Below are 19,122 nucleotides of genomic sequence, written 5' to 3'. Positions count from 1 at the left end.
GTGTTTTTAGTTCTGTTGGTCGGATACCAGAAGACCTTTTGCAATAGTAATGTGTCCATGCATCATCTGTCCCTCTGTCTACCTGTCCATCTGTCTGTAAACATTTTTCAAAATGCTTCTCCATCTACAGTTTTAGTCTGATTTAAATATAACTTGGCACACAAGTACACTACACTAAGATACATAATTAAATGCATCAGTTTTTGATTTTGTTGAACAGTGTTGTCATGGTTACTAAAAATAGAAATTTCTCTGAAATTCCTTTAAAATGCTACTCCTCCTACAGTTTTAGTCTGATTTCAATATAACTTGGCACTCAAGTAGATTTCACTAATATACTTAATTTAGTGCATCAGTTTTTGATTTGGAATGACGTCGTCATGGTTCCAAAAATAGAAATTTCTGTGAAATTCTTTTAAAATGCTACTCCTCATACAGTTTTTGTCTGATTTTAATATAACTTGGCACACAAATAGACTACACTATTATACATTATTCTTTTTATCAATTTTTTTTTGTGAATGTTGCTGCCATGGTTACTAAAATTAGAAATATTTGTGAAATACTTTCAAAACACTACTCCTCCTACAGTTTTGGTCTTATTTGAATTCAATATAATTTGGACACAAGGTTTCAAATTCAGATAAATAATTCTGTGTATTGTTTCTTGATTTGGAATGATGGTGTTGCCATGGTTACTAGACATAGAAAATTCTGTGAAATACTTCCAAAATGGTACTCCTCCTACAGTTTTCATCTGATTTCAATATATAACTTTGCACACAAGTAGACTAACTGAGATACATAATTTTATGTTAGTTTTTAATTTTGTTGAACAGTCTTGCCATGGTTTCTAAAAATAGGAAATTTTCATGAAATTCTTTCAAAGGGTTACTCTTCCAACAGTTTTAATCTGATTGCAATAAATCTTGCCGCAAAAAGAGACTAAACCAAGGACCGTTGTACTATTGCTTTTGAGTAGTTTCCAGTGCAAGTGCTACTTTTCTCTTCCTTTGTTATAAATACAAACCAGTAGAGCTACAGTCTCATCAGAGACTTCTGGTTTATTTTATTGTTGAACACACCCTTACACCAGAGGTCATATTTCTCGGGGGTACTTTATGTTAGGAGTAGAAGAGGGAGATGTTTGAATTCCTGTAGGTTTGACCTTCAAATTCTGGACACAATGTTGAGACAGAAAAGGAAAGAGATCAGTGTATATTAGCATCAGACCCTAGAGAAGGGATCAGTGTATATCTGACATCAGATCCTAGAGAAGGGATCAGTGTATATCTGACATCAGATCCTAGAGAAGGGATCAGTGTATATCTGACATCAGATCCTAGAGAAGGGATCATGCAGTGTATATATCTGACATCAAGATAAAATCAGAGTATATCTGACATCAGACCCTAGAGAAGGGACCAGTGTATATCTGACATCAGATCCTAGAGAAGGGATCAGTGTATATCTGACATCAGACCCTAGAGAAGGGATCAGTGTATATCTGACATCAGACCCTAGGGAAGGGATCAGTGTATATCTGATATCAGACCCTAGAGAAGGGATCAGTGTATATCTGACATCAGACCCTAGGGAAGGGATCAGTGTATATCTGATATCAGACCCTAGAGAAGGGATCAGTGTATATCTGACATCAGACCCTAGGGAAGGGATCAGTGTATATTTGATGTCAGACCCTAGAGAAGGGATCAGTGTATATCTGATATCAGACCCTAGAGAAGGGATCAGTGTATATCTAACATCAGACCCTAGAGAAGGGATCAGTGTAAATCTGACATCAGACCTTAGAGAAGGGATCTGTGTATATCTGACATCAGACCCTAGGGAAGGGATCAGTGTATACCAGACATCAGACCCTAGAGAAGGGATCAGTGTATATCTGATATCAGACCCTAGAGAAGGGATCAGTGTATATCTGATATCAGACCCTAGAGAAGGGATCAGAGTATATCTGACATCAGACCCTAGAGAAGGGATCAGTGTATATCTGACATCAGACCTTAGAGAAGGGATCAGTATATATCTGACATCAGACCCTAGGGAAGGGATCAGTGTATATCTGACATCAGATCCTAGAGAAGGGATCAAGTTGTATCTGACATCAGATCCTAGAGAAGGGATCAGTGTATATCTGACATCAGACCCTAGAGAAGGGGTCAGTGTATATCTGACATCAGACCCTAGAGAAGGGATCAGTGTATATCTGACATCAGACCCTAGAGAAGGGATCAGTGTATATCTGACATCAACAACAGCAAAGCAATGATTAGTCATATCTATATGGAAACATTACCATGCATTGTCATGCGAGATATACTGATGGACGACAATATGCTCAGTGAGTGTATATACACATTGTCGCCCGCGACAATATGAACATGACGACAAAATGTACCGCCACAATCACGCTGCATGAATAGCATACGAGATACGTCAGTATGATTTACACACCAATTACATTCACAAATCCACCAAAAACAAGAGGCCCATAGGCCACATCGCTCACCTGAGCACTTTGGTTCGCAGAAATCAGTTCGGTATTCAAAAGTTTAATTATTAAAGTGGGGAGGGGGATATGATTTGAAAAAACTTGAATCTACACCACCTAAAGATGCTTTTGAACTAATATGACTAATAATGGCTTTGTTTTCTAAAGAAGAAATTTTTACTGATATATCCTTCATAGCCCTTTGTTTAACTATGATCCCCTGTTTGGCCCCTCTGTTGGGATCATGATTTGAACAAATTTAAATCTACATTACCTGAGGATGCTTTTATTTTATAATGACCAATTATGTTTTTGCTCTTCTTGAGAATAAGATTTTTTAATGATTTCCCCTATTTATTCCTATGTTAAACTTTGATTTGAATAAACTTGGATCTACACTACCTGAGGATGCTTCCATATAAATATGACCAATCATGGCTTTGCTGTTCTTGAGAAGATGATTTTTAAAGATTTTTCCTATGTTATCTTAAGTAAAATTTTGATAGCCCACTGTGGCCCCATCCTACCCCCGGGGGTCATGTTTTGAACAAATTTGAATCTACATTACCTGAGGATGCTTCAACATAAGTTTCATATTATCGACCCTTGTCTTGCCCGATTTTTATAAAAAAAATTTTCGTCGGCCGACCAATTTTATGCATGTCAGTCGGGTCAAGTTTTTTTGCGTCTGTGGCCGATTCAATTGAAGCACTCATTGAATAGTCCGTCCACCAACCTTCGATCATAGGCCGACCATCAGCATACAGTTTTTAAACTGTTTTTTCAGTCGGTCGACATTTAGGAATTGAGTTTTCGTACAACTGACGACCGAAGATGAAAATCAAACTGCGGCCTAGCGAACGATGATCGGGCGACGGTTGGCCAACTTATAAATATTTTTACTTTTAAAGGTATCGATGTTCCTAGGAATTGATATCACTACGCTGCGTCGCCAAGTACTAGTGTCGACCGATCATGTTTTCTCAGCTGACGATACGAAAATAATTTGGTTGCCCGATCATCGGCTTAAATGTGACCTAAGCGTAACATTTTAATTTTGTTATTCTAATGATATACAAGGAATTGTATATGTTTGCATACTAGCTAGGATGCAGGTTCCTAAGAGAAAATGAATTGAAAATAAAAACATCGCTGAATAGTTAGCACGTTGGTGTGAGCTGCTGTAAGATAACCCCGAGATTCAAATACATTTGTAATATGCTTTGTATTTTTTTTAAATTAGGCATATATTTGATCATTTCTGTTGCATTTTATTGATTTTCTTGCATGTTAAGAAAAATGACACCGGACCAGACAAACTTAACATGTAATTACAACGGACTTTTTGCTTATAAATTGCGATTTTTTCAAAAACATGTTAGCTACAAAAAGCTGTTGGTTGCCTAATACATTGCAAATGAAATTTCTCTTCATATTTTAGAATAGAAGAACCATTTCGATGAATTAAATATAAGAAATATATAATTTTCTAGCTCACGATCTTCGCTTCACACATGGGCATGTGATCGCCAACCAAAACTCCTCAAAATGTATTGTGGATATCAAGTACATAAATCTTTGTATGGAATAATGAAAGTTGTTTCTGTTTCCCAAAATTCAAATTTATTCTTAGAATTTGTCAAAAACGTTAAAATTTAGGTATTATGTAGAAATTCTTGTATCTTTTGCATGACACCGGACGGATTTTATCATAACCTCACCTGTATGTTCATGACAACGAACCAGTTTCAGTGCTTAACTTTAAAGGTTTCTGACAACGGTACTGTCTAGGAACTTAACGTGTTCCTGGCCGTGAGGATGCTTGCTTAAAGAAACCGAATCTACAAATCTCAGAAAGTTTTCTTAGACATTTCATCTTTTCTGGGTCTGTGCTTCTCAAGAAGATGCATGTAGTTAAAGATGCCATCAAACTTTCACAAATTCTTAATTAAACCCCCCCCCCCCCCCAAAAAAAAAGAAGGCGTGGTCATGATTTGAATAAACTTGAATTCCCTTCACCCAGGGATGCTTTGTGGTAAGTATGGTTGAAGATGGCCCAGTGGTTTTGGAGGAGAAATCGAAAATTTTAAAAGTTTACAGTCAACACACGACAGACAGACGGAAGGTGGACACTTTTTAATCAGATTACTTGAGCTTCAGCTCATCAGAGCTAGAGCTAAAACATTATTTGTAATTAAATTTTTCGAATTTTTGGATAAAATCTCTAAGAAACATGTCATTTACTGAAAAAAAATGGACAATTGTAATAGGAAATTGAGATGAAATTAGGGAATTTGAGGGGGAAAAATTGGGACAATTTAGCAAAAACTTTTATTGATGCTAAGATATTTCTTCAACAAAGAGCAAAGTAACCATATTTTTTTAAGGAAATTCCAAATCTGCCATGACTTTCATATTTATATCAAGTATTTATTTTAGTTTATTAACTCCGTTTATCATTGAAAACTTTATTTAATACTGCGACAGGTGCCCGATTTACAATATTCAATAAAGTCCCATGAAAAATCTGTAATTTGTAAAATAAAATATCAGTGTCTGAGTTACTGAAACCGATAAGGCCCGCTTAATATCCGCTGTCCAGCTAATCTCATCGATCAGGTATCAAAAGATAATCTGTAAATGTTTGAACTTTAAAGAAGTACACATCACATTTTCATTTGACTAAAAATATATTGACGATGGTTAGATCCACCACAATAGGCGACAATTCTGTCGTGTACATGCAGCAGTGAGGGAAAATGAGATCCGCAATGAGGTGTACTTGGATTGCCATTCTATTCTCTGTATCTCTTTTGGGAAATTCTGCTTCAAGTATTCAAGGTAAGGATACAAAAAAAAAAAAAAATGTGGGCGAACAAGGCGAGAGAAATACCTGTAGTGTGACAAACATCAAGATGAAAAATTAAATCTCAATTTTAACAAAATTTTCTATGATATTTCATCTAACATTAAAGTATACTTTATGTAAAATCTCCGCAAAAATTAAATCTCAATTATAACAATTTTTTTTTTTTTTTGAAATTTCATCTTACATTAAAGTACTTTATGTAAGACCGCCGCAATTTGCAAAAAATCTCACATAGATTGAATTTATTTGTCTATGAAATGGTATACACGCATACGAGTCGGTCTTAGCTCCATTTTTTTTTGGGGGGGGGGGGGAGTTTATCCTCAAAATTTGCGTAAAAATCAAGGCAGTTCTAGCGCCGGGTGAAAATATACATTTTGTGCTGAACAAAAACATGGAGCGAAGACCCACTTATATTTCAAAAATACACTTTTATGACAGAACATTTGCATCTTTCCGAGAACCACTTGAAGTCCATTTAGTACGTCAAGGGTCATATCACAAACATGTGATGCGAATGATGTATCATAAAAGTTTATTTTTAAGGTATAGTTGGTCTTTGCTCCATGTTTTAGTTGACCAAAAAATGTATAATTTTTCGCAAACTTTGAGGATAAACTTCGAAAAATATGGAGCGAAGACCCACTCATAACAAAATGATCCTTTTTGCCATCTCTAGTGTGTGTATGCTATTTCATAGGCAAATAATTTCAATCTTAGTGAGATTTTTGCAAAATTTTGGAGATTTTACATAAAGTATACTTTAATTTTAGATGGAATATATCAAAGAAAATTTTGTTAAAATTGAGATTTTATATTTTGTTGCACTATGGGCATTGCGCTCACCTTGTTCGCCCATCTTTTTAAAAAGTTTAATTGAAATTCCCTACAGAATACAACTTTGAATATTTTTGCAACCAGAAAACATTTCGCGATATAGGTAAAAAATGCAGATATCATGACATTTTCCAAGGCATACTAGTATATTTCACCTAATAGGACAAAACTGTTTAAAATATAAATTTTAAACAGGAATTTTAAATTGAAACCTTAATTTGTATTAAATTTAATTAGCATTATTTTACTTTGCATAAATTTAATGCAAATTAAGGTTTTGTCCTATAAGGTGATATACACATGTACATGTATAGAGCAGAATGAGCTTTGATTTGCTTTACATGATTTTAACAGATTTCCAAATCAATCAAAATGATTCGAGAGTTAACGTAAACAATCGTCAATATACATAATTACAATATGCCTTGGAAAATTTCATGATATCTGCAATTTTAGGTCACCTGAGTTTACTCATGTAACCTATTGCTATCTGTTTTCGTCCGTCGTCGTGCGATGTGCGTTAACATTCGAACATTTTCAGCTTCTTTGAAAGAGCTCAACCAATTTCAATCAATTTTTGCATAAAGCATCTATGGGTGAAGGGGAACAAAAATTGAGAATTTCATGGTCCCTGCCCCCCCCCCCATGGGGCCTGAGGGGTGGGGCTTAAACCACCAAAATTAATGCCATTTAATTTTTTTTCCTTCTTTGCTCCTGGACATCAAGCAGTCAAACTGTTGGAAGATTGTAATAAGCATTGAGCCGTCTTCCAAAATTGCGAAATTCATGGCCCCAGGGTCAAGGGTTCTGGTGTTAGGGCGGGGGTCTGTTAAGTATATAGTGAACAAATGCATTATTCAGTAAAGAGTCTTCTCCTCTGCTCCTGGATATTAAGCAAACAAACTAAATGCATAGTTATGATGAGGAAGGGTGCCTCTTCGAAAATTGTGAATTTCATGGCCCCTGGGTCAGGAGTTCAGGTTTTAGGGTGGGACTCTAATGATTATACAGTAAAAATGCATTAATCTTTTGAAAATCTTCTTATCTGCTCCTGAAAGCCGATGAAAGAAGTACATAGTTATGATGAGGAAAGCTACATCTTCCAAAATTGTGGTTTCAAGGTCACTGGGTCAGTATTTCTGGTGCTAGGGGCTCTAAGTATTATATTGTGAAAATGCATTTTTTCTGTATTGGGTATTGAGCTGATAAACTTAAACATTGTTATGATTGAGAAAGCTATCTCTTCCAAAAGTGTGGATTTCATGGCCCCTGGATAAGAGGATCTGGTGTTAGGGCGGGGCTTTAATAATAATATAGTGAAAGAGCATTAATTCTTTGAAAATCTTCTCCTCTGCTCCTGTGTATCAAATTGATGAACCAAGTACATAGTTATGATGAAGAAAGGTGTCTCTTTCAAAATTGTGAATTTCATGGTCCCTCGGTCAGGGGTTCTGGTGTTAGGATGGGGCTCTAATGATAATGAAAATGCAATAATTCTGCGTAAATCTTCTCCTCTGCTCCTGGATATTAAGAAGGGTGCCTCTTCAAAAATTCTCAAAGAGTAGCCCAAGGGCCAGGGGTTCTGGGCTCTAATGATAAAGTAGTAAAAATGCATTAATTCTTTGATTATCTTAAAGCTTCTGTTCTGCTCCTGGGTAATATGCCAATGTACTAAGTACATAATTATGATGAGGAAGAGTGTCTCTTCTAAAATTGTGAAAGATATGGCCCCTGGGTCAGGGGTTCGGGGAGGGGGGACTTTTTAATTTTACACTGAAAATAAATTAATTCTTTGAAAATCTTCTCCTCTGCCCCTTGGTATTTAGCAAACAAACTAAATGCATATATATATGATGATCAAGGATGCCTCTTCCAAAATTGTGCAATAATGCAATAGTACGTATAAATGTAAATGTATAAATATAAGTAAATGTGCCTTTTCTCTGCTCCTGGGTATCTAGAAGGCGAACAGAGTACAAAATTTGTAATAAGTGAAGCAAATGAAAGTTACTCCCCTTTGCTAAATTGTGTTACATCAAGAAATCCTTGTATATAATTTAATTATCAGGTTATTTGTTAAAATGAGAATACAAGAAAGAATGTTATATACTATAGTATATGAAAACGAAATATAATAGAATGAATACTTGGTTTTAACGAGCAAAGCATGTTCAAAGTCGGATTCTTGCCTGGAAAGCAGTATAAAAGATTGAAATAAAGGTTATTTATGTAGCAAAAGGACCAATTGTACTTAGTATGTATAGTGTTCTCTGTTGGACAATTGACGTCCGATAGTCAGGTAAAACCATGGAGATCAGAGTTTGGTTGGCAAGAGACTGCAAAAAGTTGATTTATAATTCATCAAACTGAAAAAGTGAACAGAGAGCCAAGATGACTAGGGGACATGTTGTAGTTACTGACAAGTGGCAGATAGCAATGTTGTATACTAAGCCAAGTGGAGAGTGTTGGTAACAAGTATTACTAAGTTTTTTTTGTAGCCAAGGGACAAGTGTTGTACCAAGTGTTACCAAGTGGCAAGCAGCTTAGTTGTTTGCGTAGCCTAGAGACATCACCTCGAATCAATATACAGGCATTTGAAGATTTCTCTTTGTGTACTTAATTGTAGCACTAGGCAATGGCGGATCCAGGAATTTCATAATGGGGGGGGGGGGGCGCAGTAGAAAGCAGGGGGTCTTGGGGCTGCATTGAAACCCCCAGTGGATCAAAGGAAAAGCCCTAAAGGGGGTCGGGGACGAAGCCCCCAAAAGCTGACAAATTCTTACAAATCAAAGGTTTGTTCCTTGATTTTAGGATAATGGACATATAAGTTCTATCTACATGTGAAAAAAATCAACGGGGGGGGGGGGGGGGGGGGCTGGATTCGTCTTTCCTAGGCAGGTGACAAAAACAAATCTGTATATATTGAATACCTTACACACTAGGCAAGTGTTCATTGTACATGCATTTGTATATTTTGCATTCATTATCATCCCTGTAAGACTTAGGAAAACTAAGTTTAATCCCAAGGAGATCACTTGGGTCTCGCACGTTACAATAAGCAAGGGTATTTTTTACCAGATTTTTGAAATTCTTGGGCAACATAGCTTCATCTCTCAGTTAATTTTGTTTTATACTTCTTTGGATCCTTTACAGTGTTGTATTTTACTCAGGTGACCGTTAAGGCCCTTGGGATGATGTGTAGTTTCGATGATTTTTTTCCACAAAATACATGTATTATCTTTCCATCATTAATAAATGGTATATATAATGATATAAGAGATTTTTTAGACAAGGTATAACACAATTATCTATTTTCAGTTAAGGTCACATCTCTTTTAAAGAAGAGGCCAAATGGTCTTAACGCTCACATGAGTATAATACAACACTGTAAAGCATCCATGGAATGGTTAATAGTGATATAAACTCAAAAACGAGAGAAACAAGATGTGTTTGTGAAACACTGATGCCCCCGTATGGCAGCTCAAGGCTAAGGTTTAAGTTTTTCAAATGTACGTCAAAGTCCAAGGTCAAGAGTTCAAAAACTGTAGATACCCAAATAATGTCACAAGGAATATACATGTGAAATATAATAGCCCTAGTTCCAACAATTCAGAAAATATGGCCAAGGTTAAAGTTTTTCAAAAAGTAGGTCATACTGCGGGGTCAATATCATGAGATCAAAAACTAATGATACCAAAGGAAAAATCTTGTCACAAAGAATGTATTGAAATATGACAGCCTTTGCAGCAACTGTTCTAAAGTTAAGGTTAATGTTTTTCCAAATGTAGGTCAAACTCCAAGATCAAGGTCATGAGATAAAAAATGTTGGTACCCAAAGAAAGGTCTTGTCACAAGGAATACACTTGTGATATATAAAAGTCATAACACCCCTGTTCAAAAGTAATTGCCAAGGTTAAAGTTTTAAAGTAGGTCAAACTCAAAGGTCAAGGTCGAAAGGTAAAACATTTTGGTACCTAAAGAGAGGTCTAAACACATGAAACATACATATGAAATGTAAAAGTCCTAGCTTCAACTGTTCAAAAGGTATGGCCAAGGTTAAAGTTTGGTAAAATTTTACAAAAGTAGATCAAACTCCAAGGTCAAGATCAAGAGGTCAAATATATTGGTACCCAAAGAAAGGTCTTGTCACAAGAAATACACATGTGAAATATGAAAGCCAGAGAACCATCAACTCAAAAGTTATGAACAAGATTAGAGTTTTTGCGGACAAAAAGATAAACAAACAGACAGCTAGGCGGACAGACCAAAACTATATATATCCCCGAATCTTCGATAACGGGGACTTAAGATGATGATCAAGGATCAACAAAAAAGTCACTCTGATAATCAGCAACAACTCAATGCTTCGCCTATATATGCCAGTTCTATCTAAAGTTTATCACTATCACGAACATAACATGACATTAGTGCTTAGACTTGAGCGTAACATCCACAGAATCCACACATTACGATTGCCTCCCTTGGTTTTTAATTTATAAAATATTTTTATCTCATTTTTATTCATCTATTATTCTATTATTTTCAAGTCTACCTGACTATTAAAATCTAGGAAAGTACATTTTATATTACATGTATATATTAAAAAACTTTTATTCAAATTACATTTTAATTACGACATCTACATTAATCTATTATCATAAGTGAATAGTAAAGGAAAATAACTTCTTGTAAGGCAGAGTAAATATTCCCAAAAATGATCATAATAAAGCCCCGCCCTAACCCTGGTACCCCTGTCTCAGGGGCCATGAATTTCACATTTTTGGACGAAGCACTCCTTCTTATCATAACCATGCACTGTGTTTATCAAATACTCAAGAGGACAGAAGAAGATTTTCAACGAATAACTATGATCAACAGAGCCTCGCCCTAACCCCGGAACCCCTGATCAAGGGGCCATGCACTTCACAATTTTGGAAGAGACACTCTTGCTCATTATATCTATGCCCTTAGGTTGTTTGTATGCTAAAATGATCAAGAGCAGAGAAGATTTTTCAAATAATTACTGTGTCTTCACTAAATGACTTAATAGAGTTCAAACCTAACTTCAGAACCCCTGCCCAAGGGGCCATGAATTTCACATTTTTGAAAAAAAAACAACACTTTTTGTCCCCGGCTTTCGTGAAAGCAAGGGAACATTAAATCTCATTCGTCTGTCCGTCCGTCTGTCACAAAAACTTTAACCTTGGTCATAACTTTTGAATGAGAAGAGATAGAGCTTTCATATTTCACAAGTACATTACCTGTGACAAGACCTTTCCAAATATACTAAGGTTTTTGACCCCGTGACCTTGAAGTTTGACCTACTTTTTAAAAAATTAACATTAATTTAAATTGGTTATAACTTTTGAAAGAGAAAAGATAGGACTTTCATATTTCACATGTATATTACCTGTGACAAGACCTTTCTAAATATACTAATTTTTAACCTTGAAGTTTGACCTACTTTTGAAAAAGTTAGCTTTCCTTATAACTTTTGATTAAGAAGAGATAGGGCTTTCATATTTGACATGTGCATTACCTGTGACCTATTATGTTAAATAGAGCCGCTGGAGAACTCCAGAACCCCAGATCAAGGGGCCACGAATTAATTTCACAGAATTGGAAGAAGCACTTTTGCTAATTATAACCATGCACTAAGTTTATATTCAAAATACCCAGTAGCAGAGAGGAAATTTCAAAGAATTAAAGCATTTTCACTATATGGTAAATAGAGCCCTGTTCATGCTCTTAGTTTGTCTGCTAAATATACGGGAAAGAGAAGAAAATGTTTGAAGAATGTATACGTATGTATTTTCACTTAAATGATCAATGAGCCCAACCCTTACACCAGAACCCTTGACCCTGGGGCTATTAATTTTACAATTTTTGTAGAGGGCTCAGTGCTCATTACAACAATGCCAACAGTTTTACTGCTTGATGTCCCAGAGTAAAGAATAATTTTAAAGATTGCATTAAATTTGATGGTTTACGCCCCATTCTTCAGGCCCCAGGGGACAGGGACCATGAAATCTACAATTTATGTTCCCCTTCACCCATAGATGCTATATGTCAAAATGAAGAAGCTGGAAATGTTCAAATGTTAACGCACGATGACGGGAAATACTGATAGCGATAGGTCACCTGAGTGACTCAGATGATAAAAAAAAAATCCAATATATATATTTTTTTCAAAAGGTTTGCTTAATATTTTAATGTTGAAAAAATATTAAATCTGATAAAGAATTTTGAAATAAACACATGCTAGACTGTAAAAAAACCAAAGAAGGCTTGGAATATAGAGGAAACAGATCCGTTACTATTTCTGGAAAGACTTGTCAGAGGTGGGACAGACAGTCGCCATGGACACATCCTTACACCGACATTTTGACTGGGAACGCCAGTATGCATGAAAACTTCTGCAGGAACCCAAAGGCATATGATGCGGCAGGCCCTTGGTGTTACACACTGGATCCACTCACCAGATGGGAATACTGTAACATACCATTGTGTGGTAATAGATTTATTTCACCCATAAAAACACTTTGTGTGTTCTGTTGTATTGTACATGTGTATATCTATTAGAAGACCTAGAGAACTAGTCAATACATGTAGTAGACATGAGCACTTTCCAGAGTATTCTCAGTAGTTAACTTGTATTGTTAGTTTTAAAATGTACTTTCAATCGTGTTTCTTGAAATTCTTTTCAACGACTTTTGTTTACATTTTCTAGAAAAGAACTTTAGAAATTTGATTTAGTATAGACTGTACATTCTATGGTTGAAACAGAAACTTGTACGTGCTTTTACGCATATACTTTGGATATTCTATCATTAATATTCAACTTTTGGGACGACTTGTACATATTGTTGTTACACCATGAACGTTCTAATATGTAGACAATTTACAATAAACACGCTTATAGAACATATTAAATGAACAAGAACAATTTTGATTCGTTATGTTTTTTTCTTACATGTATACGTTGAGTTCATAATAAGTACGGGAAATGAGAATCACTGTTGTAAACGTATATTCATTATAAGCGTGTTCGCTGTAACCGTGTTTTACTGTATTTTGACAACAGTAACTGAGACTTAGCACTTTTTAGTGATACATTTTATTGTAAACAAATTAACAGAGTAAGCTACAGGGAACTGATTATATTCTGGTCATACTTATCATGTATCTTTTAATTTCATTGGTGTTTTATTTTGTCTTACATGTATGCTTTCGGATCGTTTTTAGTGTTTTCCTCTCAGAGTTCTTTGTAACTTGAATTAATTCTTTCATAGCTGTTGAAATGAAAAGGGTGAAGACAACGAAAAGTGATCAATCTCATAAAAACTTCAAACAATACAAATCTACGAACAGGGCATAAACAGGCCCCCGTGGAAATTCCAGAGGTGAGATCAGGTGCCTAGTTGAGTAAACACCCCCTGTTGACCGGTCACACCCGCCGTGAACCCTATGTAGTGTTCAAGTAGACGGAATATAGGATAAAACCAGACATTTCAGAATGAAATCGGAAGATTCTGGTTTTATCCTACACTATACCAATTAATAACCGGAAGCTCTTGTATCCCGTCTATAGTCTTAATGTGTCCTGAGGTAATTTTCGATAAATAAAATTGAGTGGTTTACATTTAAGAAGCTTGATCAAGGACGTCTGAAAATAATATATTTGAAAAGACAAATGTCTCTAGAAGCGAACTATGTATTATTGAAGTAGGTAAATGATTAATAAATTGATAAAATATTGGATTGAAGTGGGGGTGCCTGAAATTGAGTTAACTACTTTGTGATAAAAATAAGTAGGGATGCCCTGTATAAGAAACAAGTGCCTGTGGTTAGTTGGCCTAGGTCATCTATAGTCAGTAAAACATCCGAATACGAATCAGACGTGGCAGACCCCGTGGTGTCCTCATCCCAAGCCCACCGGGCAAATCGATTCGACATATAAATGGAAATAACTATTCCCAACCGATAAAACGTCGTCGATATATCCAAATGCCAAGCCGAAGGCCAACAAAGGAGCACAACTAACGCCCACTGGAACTCCAACAGCCCGCCGGAAGACCTAGTTCCCGAAGACCACACAAGCATTGCCAATGAGGAACTCTAGCACCCTCCCAATACCAAACTCAGAGCACCTGAGCGCAGAACCAGAGTGATTTTCAACGAAGTAATTTTGTTGATGACCAATCACAAGATGTGAAAATTTCCAAGCTCCGCTCACTGAAGAGGTAGCTGTCTATGATACTAAAAAGCCTAGTTCCTAATTAACCGCGAGGAACGGCCGCACAAAGTGCAGAAAAGCCCCAGCTTTTGATGTTCTAGACATCTGAAAAATTTTGTGATTTCACTTTCCAAAAGTCCCCTAGAATCTTTGAGGATCCACATCGGATTCACACCACTTCTAGAGTACGACGCAGCACAGCACGTCCGAAGTTTCTCCATAACAGCAGTTAATATTTTGGTAAGAAGTAAATATAGGGGCTTGGTAGAGCACTAGCTGGACCGACAATATATCCCTGTCTGTAAGGATCCCTATGAAGTTTAGGAATTCAGTGTAGGTTGGGTAAATAGAACTCACCTTGGTTGACTGAATTGTTAAAAGTATGAAACACTGAAACGTGATTTTGAAGAATTTCCTCCTTGGAAAGTGAACTGCGAGTAAATGTAGGATTTCCAGACGTAGAATCAAAACAAAGTTCTTCCAAAATACAATTTTAATAATGAGCCTTACGATATTGTTACCAGCCTTGTCTGCTGGAACAATTACATATTGTTCATATAGTCTCTCTAGTTCTTGTATCTTCTCCAATGTAGTGAAAACGGAAGGATGAATTGTTCGCATTTTCCCTTTTAATTTTCGTATACGATTCTTTAATATGTATCTAAAATGATGATCAAGTTTAAATTTTTTGTGACTTTGAGTCTTCCAAAACACGTGAAGACCTTTGACCTTGATACCTGCACGGTGATTCCTTAATATATAAATATAGTATTTTGGTAGACATTTCTAAGACACCAATAAAGACTGCACCCTTTTCATCTTTCTCCACAGAGGCAATGAAAATTTTAAATCTACATATACACAGAAACACAGAAAACATCAGAGGTGGGATCAGGTGCCATGGAGAAGTAAGCCTCCCTCTGTCGACTGGTCACACTTACCTTGTGCCCCTTGTCGTGACTGGGAAAACAGGAAAATCCGTAGATAATTCAGTAGGAAAAAACTGGCCTAACCATTTTTATGAAAGACATTACTCAATATGCGACCTAATGACATTCATATTTGTTAACAAGGTCATTGTATCGACCATAGAATTTGCAAAAAGATGACTTTAAACGAGATTGTTGATACCCTTGTATCATTAGTTATTTGTCAGCAGCCTGCCTTGTTAAAGAAATTTTTCATATGTAGATCATGCTCTTGCGTATCAAATCAACTGGGAAAAAATAAACCCCAGATGCAGGTGATAATGGTGGATTGCTACATAAATAAGCGAAGTTGACGAAAGAAAAATTGAAAGTTCTATCATAAAGTTTAAAAGTTTTGCTTTCTCTAGTAAAATATCCAAATATAATGAAAATGAATATTGTTAATGTAAAAAACGTCATTGATATACCTTTATGTCGATTTGAAAGCCACAGCAAGAACTTCTTTTCATGTAAAAGTTTTTTTTTAAGAAATTCTGCTCCAATAAGAATGCAAAAACAAGTCTGCTTATAATAGAGCATGGTAAATTACCATGGATGTTCCGACAGGTTGTTGGAGGACCAGATCTCCAAAGACTATACACATATATTTTCAATAGGAAACCCAAGCATCGTTTTAATATCAAGCTCAGATATCTGTGTGTAGAATCAGAATGGTTTTTAACAAAGTAAGTTTGTGGATGACAATGAAAGATGAAATGTGGAGATAACGAACAGTATCAAGCTCATAGTCCATTTAAACATTACAAATAAGGAGCAGAGCAAACACGGACCTCTAAAACATCAGAAGTGGGATCAGGTGCCATGGAGAAATGAGCATCCCCTGCCGACCGGTCACAGCCGCCGTGTGTTCCTTGTCATGATTGGGAAAAAATTGAAAAATCCGTAGACAATTCAGTGTGTAAATAATGGCCTAACAATTGGTATGAAAAAACGTCAGATAGCATTTGACTTAATAATAGATTGTACTTGGTGACAAGGTCATTGTATCGTTCATAGAACTTGCGAATGATGCTTTTAAACGAGTCTGTTGATATTCTGGTTTCTTTGTTTAACAATAGCTTGCCACGTTTTAGAAATAGTTCGCGAAAATCCATAATCACAGATCCAAGCCCGGACATCTATCAGAAAACCCTTCAATTACTTAAATCATATTTTTCTGATGCAAATGAATAGTGAGAGAGAAACTTTTGATATAAAGTTATTTGTAAATAGTAAATACTTTTTTGTCTCATTGTTTAATACTTTAAACTAAAACATTGCTTTCTACCAAGAACTGGTGTGGATATGTTTTATAATGTTCTTGAAGTTTTTGTGGAAATGAATATTGGGCAAATTAACATATTCAGCTGGGGAAAAAGAAACTTTTTTGAAATGAGATTGGGACCTTTGAACGGCCCCAATTCTAGACAGTTGAGGGTTCTGTATCTTTTTGATATTTTTTCTGCACATTCTTAAATTAAGCGTTATACGAACAAGCATTTTTCTTATTCCCTGACATCGGGGTTTTGAGTTCAATCTCTGTCAGGGGAGATAATGGATATTCTCTCTATATATAAAAAGCCATGCACTATTTCGGCGAAGTATCTTTCGCTCTATAAATCATTGTTTTGAACAATAATAAAAATCAATTGTACACTATGCAAAAATAGCTGGGTACTGAATATAAAGAATAACTTACAGGCACCATAATAATAGCAAATACAACCTATCATTGGATCATATTTTGAATGACATATTTTATGCCAATTGTTTTAAAATCTGACTCCGCATTACTCCGTCTACCTGATCAATATACAGGGCTCACGGCGGGTGTGACCGGTTCGGCACGAGATATACTCATAGACATCTGATGCCACCTCTAGAATTTTTCTATTGTTTGTAGGTTTATTCATTTTTCTTCACCTTTCTCATTGATAATCTCCCTTTGATATTGATGTAACTACAGTTAAATCATCATTGTTCGTTGGGGGATCAATTTCCTTTGGTCACCTTTAAACATGAATTTACATGTCCATGAACGATAACTCGGTTCACTGAATTTCCTGTAATAAAAACTCGTTCCAAAATTACACCCCGACGAACAGGAAAAAATTTGATTGCCCACGAACATCGAACCATTTATATTAAATTGATACAACATTATTTTGATTGTCTTCTAACATCTCTAAGAATCTCTAACAATAGTTTTGTCGAGGCTTTTTGACATCATTGACAGGTGCGTTTTCAATAAAAATGGAACTCGTAAATTTACTTACCTTGTCATTGGTCGTTTGCAAAATTATTTTGTTAAAAAACATTCTGATTGTACACACAAGTACTCTGAAGTTGATTTTAAGAAGATACGAGTGTCTGATTGAGAATATCTCTGTGGCTTTTGGAGACCAGGTCTTCCAACAATCTGTAAGATTTCCCATGGGTACCAATTGCGCCCCGTTGTTAGCAAACCTATTTTTGTATTCATATGAAGCAGAATTTATTCAAAATCATATACATGAAAAAAGGAAATCCTTGCTGTGGCTTTCAACTCGACATTTAGATATATCGACGACGTATTATCAATTAACAATAGTTATTTCCATGCATATGTCGACACGATATATCCCAGTGAGCATGAAAAGATACCAGAGATTCTGACACATCTGTTTCATATTTGGATATTTTACTAGAAAAAGACGTTAATGGTAATCTAACAACAAAGCTTTATGACAAAACGTGATGACTTTACTTTTCAATCGTCAATTTCCCTTACTTATGCAGCAATATACCCCTATCACCTGCATGTCGGGTGTATATATCTCAGTTGATTCGATACGCAAGAGCACGCTCTACGTATGAAAAATTTCTAAAACGAGATAAGTTATTGACAAACAAGTTGATGAAACAAGAATATCAACAGTCTCATTTAAAGTCATCACTTCGTAAGTTCTATGGTCGACACAACGACCTTGTCAGCAAATACAATCTATCATTAAGTCATATGCTGACTGACGTTTTTCATATCAATTGTAAGGCCATTATTTACACACTGAATTCTCTACGGATTTTCCCGTTATTTACCGATCATGACAAGGGGCACACGGCGGGTATGACCGGTCGGTCGGCAGGGAATGCTCACTCCTCCATGGCACATGATCCCACCTCTGATGTTTTTGGAGGTTTGCTCTGCTCCCGATTTGTATTGTTTAACTGGACTTTGAGAACTTGAATACCGTTCGTTATATTACATCACTACAAGTCTGTTACAATTGTTCAGTTTTAACTTGTGCTAAATTGATATTTGCTGGCATTTCTGGTTATTTTGATTCGATTGATTCAACATTTTTCTAAGCAATGCCAAGTCTGCCATAACTTTCATACCTCTAAAGTCGCTACTTTAGTTTATTAATTTTGTTTCTAATCGTTTAAACTACGTTTATTGTTATTTGATATTGCGACAGGTGCCCGATTACTATACTCAATAAAATATCGTTAAAACATGTGATCTCTTAAAGAAATATCCGAGTTTCTGAGATACAGAAACTGATAAGGCCCGTGTAATTTCCGCTGTCCAACTAATCTCACAATCCTGTACATAATATGAAATAATAATGTGCATAATTTAAAAAGCACACTTTTTTATATTTCCATTTGAAATAAAAATGATTTGGAAGGTCAGTAAACTTTCAGACGTCTATTCTGT

This window comes from Saccostrea echinata, unplaced genomic scaffold, assembly GCF_033153115.1.
Source record: "Saccostrea echinata isolate AGI-Se365-2 ecotype Australia unplaced genomic scaffold, CSIRO_AGI_Sech_v1 ptg000034l, whole genome shotgun sequence".
NCBI classification, from domain to species: Eukaryota; Metazoa; Mollusca; class Bivalvia; order Ostreida; family Ostreidae; genus Saccostrea; species Saccostrea echinata.
Note: the sequence above shows the minus strand (reverse complement) of the source record.